The sequence below is a fragment of the Echinops telfairi genome, unplaced genomic scaffold (assembly GCF_000313985.2).
Source record: "Echinops telfairi isolate 266 unplaced genomic scaffold, ASM31398v2 ScPeMD7_1;HRSCAF=3_0, whole genome shotgun sequence".
NCBI classification, from domain to species: Eukaryota; Metazoa; Chordata; class Mammalia; order Afrosoricida; family Tenrecidae; genus Echinops; species Echinops telfairi.
Genome location: NW_022103896.1, coordinates 7,941,001 through 7,947,044, shown reverse-complemented (window position 1 = coordinate 7,947,044; position 6,044 = coordinate 7,941,001).

Sequence of the window (6,044 nt, the reverse complement as noted above, 5' to 3'; positions counted from 1 at the left end):
GAAAACAGGGCTCACGCAGCACAAAGCCTCTCCAGAAAGACCTCAAGAGTTCAAGGAGACAGCCATGCACCTTCTAAAGTCTAAGTCCAGAACTGAATCATGTATGCCGAACAATTGATCAAAACAGTCCTAAGACCAGCCGAGGTTCAAGAGCGATGGACCCACCTCTCTTTGGATGGGCATCAAAGACTTTAAAGCCATCTTTAATCTGCCAGAAGAAGTGATGCCCAAGTTCAAGGATAAGCTGGTATTTCTCATACATTCCCCATGAGGCAAGTGTGCCTCTGAGCACTTTACATGCATTGACTCTTAGTCTTTGCTTCCACCCTCTACAGTAGGCATAATTATTGGCCTCATTTTACAGTTTTGCAAAATGAGGCTCAGAGAGGCAAGTGAGTTCTTGCCAAATGCCACACAGATGGGGTTTAGAACCCAGGCTGGCTGATCCTGAGGCCTTGTGTTGCACACTGCCCGTAGGAAGTGGCCGACGACACAGGGGCTTGTGAGTGAAGATAAGAGGAGAGATGCACCTTTCAGGACAAGAATACAGGCTGCACCAGGTGCTGAGCAAAAGGGGGTACTGGGGAGGGGGCTGTCCAGAGATTCACCCACGCGTGGGTGAGTGAGAGGTCAGTAAAGACCATGACCCCTTGGGATTTGGATGTCATGCTTAAAGAGTTTGGGCTTTACTCTGAGAACAAAAAGAAAGCCTTTGTGTATTTAAAGAAAGACAGAATGATCCCATGTTTGCTTTAGGCCAGCTGCTGAGGATGGAGGAGGTTCGGTGGCCAGGGTGGAGGCTGCTGCCTGTGGAGGTTGGAGGTTGGGGCTTCCAAGCCTCCTGAGGCTCCTTCGAGGCACGTTCCATGCTGTCTCAAGAGAAGGGGCTCCTACCAGCTCCTCCTCTATTTAGAAGTCGAGTCCCTTCGCAGCCTCAGGCCGAGTTTTCTTTAACGTGGAGCCAATAGGAACGTAACACATGGTGCTGGATTTCTCTCACTTAGACAAACAGCAACAGGCTGGCGGGCTTACCCAAGAAGCCTTGGAATGCTGGCTTGGAAGCTCTGGCCAAGCTCTAAAGGAGTCAGTGAAAGAAGTGTGCCCTTGCTCACTCCATCCTTCCTGCCTTCTTTGTTTGACATCTCCCCTCGCCCACCTGGAAGGGCCCACCGGCAAACTGAGGGGGCAGCAGGCTCTCGGGGTTCTGGAGGGAGGGTCTAACAGCTGTGGGGAGCGTAGGAACATAGTCATGGGACTGGGGGTTTGAGATAGATTGTCAGGACACTGTGGCCTCAGCCTCAGGAGAAGGCCTGGGGGCCATAGGATGGTCACGGTGCTCACCTCACCCAGACCTAAAGATCCCCAAATAGGGATGCCGCCCCACATCCCAGGACGGGTGGGCCACGTGGCTCTGTCCACGGAAACCCTGCAGGACCCTGACAGCACAAAAGTGTTTAGGTTGTGGTATTACATTTAGAAACAAGTAAAAGCAGTACAATGGCGGTGTCCAAATAGGCATGTAATATATATATATTGAAATACTGACAGTATTCAGAATATGAACAGTGCTTATCTCTGGGCATGGCCTCCGTGCATCCTTTGAATTCCTGCTTCATACATACCACTGCTGTTGCGAGGTGTCCCCAGTCCGTTCCGAGCCTGTGACCTTGTGCTCAAGAGGACAAAACACTGCCCGGTCTTGCACCTCCTCACAATTGCTCCGACACTTGAGCCCATTGTAGTCGCTGTGCTCAGCCATCTTGCTGAGAGACTTCCTCTCCTTCATGGCCCCTCCACTGTACCAAACACGATGTCTTTCTGCCGGCCTCTACGGAGCATTCTGGCTGGTCTTCCTCCAGGACGAATCTGTTGTTCTTTGGGCTGCCCGTGGTACTTTCACCCTGCTTCCCCTGCATCACCATTCAGAGGCATTGGTGCTTCTTCCTTATCCGTGTCTAGCTTTCACATGCGTCGGAGGTGATGGAAAGCACCATGGCTTGGGTCAGGGGTATCTTCGTCTTCAAAGTAGCCTCCCTGCTTGCCAACACTCTGAAGAGGCCTCGTGCAGCGGATGCGCCCAGGGCACCACGTTCTTGGATTTCTTGACTGCTACTTTGATGGCCATTTTCAAAATTCACACACACACACACACACACACACACACACGGATTTCAAAACATTCGTGGAAAAATTCCATCATTGCTCCGCACCAATGCTTTGAAGCTGCCTTGTATGTGCAGAGACATGAACACACATGTACAGATACGCTCAGTATACGGGAGCAACGGTGGCTCAGTGGTAGAAGACGTGTGTGGATTATGGAGCTGAAGTGGTTTCTTTTTTTTTTAAATCGTTTTATTAGGGGCTCATACAACTCTTATCCCAATCCATACATACATCAGTTGTGTAAAGCACATTTGTACATTCATTGCCCTCATTATTCTCAAAACATTTGCTCTCCACCCAAGCCCCTGGCATCAGCTCCTCATTTTCCCCTCCCTCCCTGTTCCCTCCACCCTCATGAACCCTTGATAATTTATAAATTATTATTTTGTCATATCTTGCCCTGTCCGATGTCTCCCTTCACCCACTTTTCTGCTGTCCGTCCCCCAGGGAGGAGGTCACATGTAGATCCTTATAATTGGTTTCCCCTTTCCAACCCACCCTCCTTCCACCCTCCCGGTATCGCCACTCACACCACTGGTCCTGAAGGGATCCTCCGTCCTGAATTCCCTGTGTTTCCAGTTCCTATCTGTACCAGTGTACATCCTCTGGTCTACCCAGATTTTTAAGGTACAATTGGGATCATGATAGTCGGGGGAACTAGAGGAAAGTTGTATGTTTCATCGTTGCTACATTGCACCCTGACTGGCTCATCTCCTCCCCAGGACCCTTCTATAAGGTGATGTCCAGTGGCCTACAAAGGGGCCTTGGGTATCCATTCTGCACTCCCCACCTCATTCACAATTATACCATTTTGTTTGTTCTGATGATGTCTGATACCTGATCCCTTTGACACCTCGTGATCACACAGGCTGGTGTGTTTCTTCCGTGTGGGCTTTGTTGCTTCTGAGCTAGAAGTGAGCACACAATGATATGATTTTTTGTTCTTTGATGCCTGATAGCTGATCCCTGAAGCAAAGAGGTTTCTGAGGAGCTTCCGGGTGAAGATAGATTAGGAAGGAAGGACTAGCAATCTACTGATGAAAGCCAGCTGATGCAAACCTCTGGGTCTCAGTGATTGAGGTTGATGCAGGACCAGCAGGTAGCATTTTATGCCACTGTGCTTGGGGTCATCATGGGCCAGGGACCAACTCAAGTGCACCCCACAACACTATGTATTAAAAAATAACCAAAGCCCACCGCTCTGAAGGGATCACAGGAGAACGTCCTGGACAGACTGGGTGTAAGATGAGGACCACACTCAAAATGATGAGAAAGACCAGGCTTCCTCATTGGCTAGAGACTGGTGGAACCCTTAGACTCCCTTCTGGTCTGGAATTGAACTCCGCCCTGCCCCCACCATGGCTCAATTTTCAGCCTAATAATAACCAACACCCAAGCCAAACTCAAGATCATCAAGGGGATGCTGGCTCACAGCAACCCTACAGGACAGGGTTGCACGGCCCCTGTGGGTGTCTGAGGCTGTAACTCTTTATGAGAGTAGACAGCCTCCTCTTTCTCCTGCAAAGCTGCTGGTGATTTTGAACTGCTGACCTTGGTATTAGCAGCCCATCGAGTAACCCCCAGGCAGACGACCAGGGCTCCCTAGCCAACCACTAGACAAGTCAATAAGAAGCTCTGGTGGCACAGTGGGTCCACATTAGGCTGCTAATGACAAGGTCAGCAGTTCAAAACCACCAGCCGTTCCATGGGAGAAAGATGAGGCTTCGTACTCTCATCAAGAGTCACCGTCTTGGAAACCCATAGGGGCAATCCTACTTTGTCCTCCAGGGTCACCGTGGGTCAGCATTGACTGCAGGGCAGGGAGCTTTGAGTGAGTATAAGGAGAATGCAGACCCCAGTGAGGTGTGCACACCTCAGAGTGCTCAGCGAAGATCCGAAGGGCATCCTTTCACAAGGACCAGGAGAGAAGGCAAGTGGGAACACGGGGCAGAGACAGCAGATGCAGTGGGCACGAGGAGACAGAAAGTGTGAGGCTCATCGAGTGCGAGACGGACCTATTCTCCAGATCTCCCCCAATTCACTGTCAAGTGCTTTGAGCACGCCGTCAGACGAGAGCTTTGGGAATGAGAACATGTTCGTATATTTTCATTTCTCAATGAACCAATTTGCAAGTTTTAAAGAACAGAGGCACCCTACAAGTCTCTAAGGCAAGGGCAGTTGGTCAGGCTCTTTACATGCCCTGTCTCCATGCTCAGGAAAACCCTTCCAGAGGGAGCACGGGGCCCATGCAGCTTGTTTGAAGACCCCCGGTGTGGGATCCGCTCAGTATTGTTTCCCACAGACTCCTCTCCCTCTCCAGAACCCCCGTGCCCAGCCTGAGTCCCGAGGCCAGCCCCAACCCCAGGGGCCCTCGGCGGCTGTCCAGCGCGTGCACTGCAGGGATTGCTCTGGGAGCCGGCCGGGCTGCTTTCCCCGAGGAAGATTGCATTGAGCTCAGTTGGTTGACTCAGGCCAGGTTCCCACCAACCTGGTGGTTCTCTCTGGGATTGAGTTTGTCGGGACTCACAAAAACAGAAGGGAAAAGAAGAAAGCCGACGTCTTATCAACTCCAATCTACCCCAGATCTGGAAAAGAAAAGACAGGCCACATTGTACGGAGAGCAGCAGGCAGCAGGGATGACGCAAGTTGGCGCCCCTGACTGCCTGCCCACGCAGGGCGGGTGTGGAGTCGGGTACCATCTCTGCAGAGGTTGCCAGCCGGCAGGCAGGGCTGTCCCAGGTTCCCCTCATCCCAAGGAGGTGGCAGAAATGTGCAGGGCCTCAGAGGCCTCCTAGCACTTCCCGACAGGACAGAAAACGGAAGCCCATGATGAGAAAGGCTAGTCCAGGGACACAGGTGATGCTCATGTATGCTGAAGACCTCAGACAACCAAAGAGAGGGCACTGGGCAAGGCTCCAGGGACACAGGTGGGCAAAGTGGGTAAGGGCACTGCTTTGCGTGGAGGCCACTGTCCACGTGACAAGCCTAGTTGTGTCCTGTGTTAGGTCGGGTTGACTAGAGAAGCCAATCTGTTGACGCTCAGACAAGTGCAAGAGAGAGCTTTATATCAAGAAGTGATTATATCTCAAGAAAACATCCCAGTCCAGTCAACTGAAGTCCATACGTCCCTCTTCAGACTCACGCAGCCACAGGCAACAATGCAGCATGCAGGAAGATCACCAGACAGCAGCGAGTGAAGATCGTGTGGATCCAAGTTGGTGGAAGCATGGCAGGGCTCCAGCAGCTTCAGGTGCAGTGGCAGAGAGAGGGAGAGGTTCCCGGGGCCCTCTTTTTGAGAAAGCCAACCCCCTAAGGAGGCACCATCACGCAGTGACATGATTGACAGGTTTGACTCCACCCCTAGCCAGGAGTGTCTCATTGACATAGAATCATTTGACTACACATCTCCATTTAGTGCTGAGCGATCATGCAGCTTGCTCCAAGACTACGTAACTAGGAATATCGAGGGTGCCCCTCTTTCTTTGCATAGCAGATTCATAAGTAGAAAGAGACCAGAATTCAGAACCAGGAGTCAAGTCTCCAAGTGAAGCTCCTTCAACAACCAGCTATGTGACCCTCCCAGCAGACACAGCACGCAAGGCTGCCCTGGCCTAGCAAGGGCACACAAACCTGGAACACTGGGCTCAGGCTCCCCCAGACTCCTCTTTATTTATTCATTTACTTACCCATTAACCACTGTTCATCCACCCATCCGTCCATCCACCCACCCAACTCTCCATCCAAATATCTGCCTAACTATCCATACATCAACCCAACCATCAATCTTCCACCCATCTATTCACCCAACCATCCTCCATCCACCTATCCATCCATTCATCCATCCATCCATCCATCCATCCATCCATCCATCCATCCAT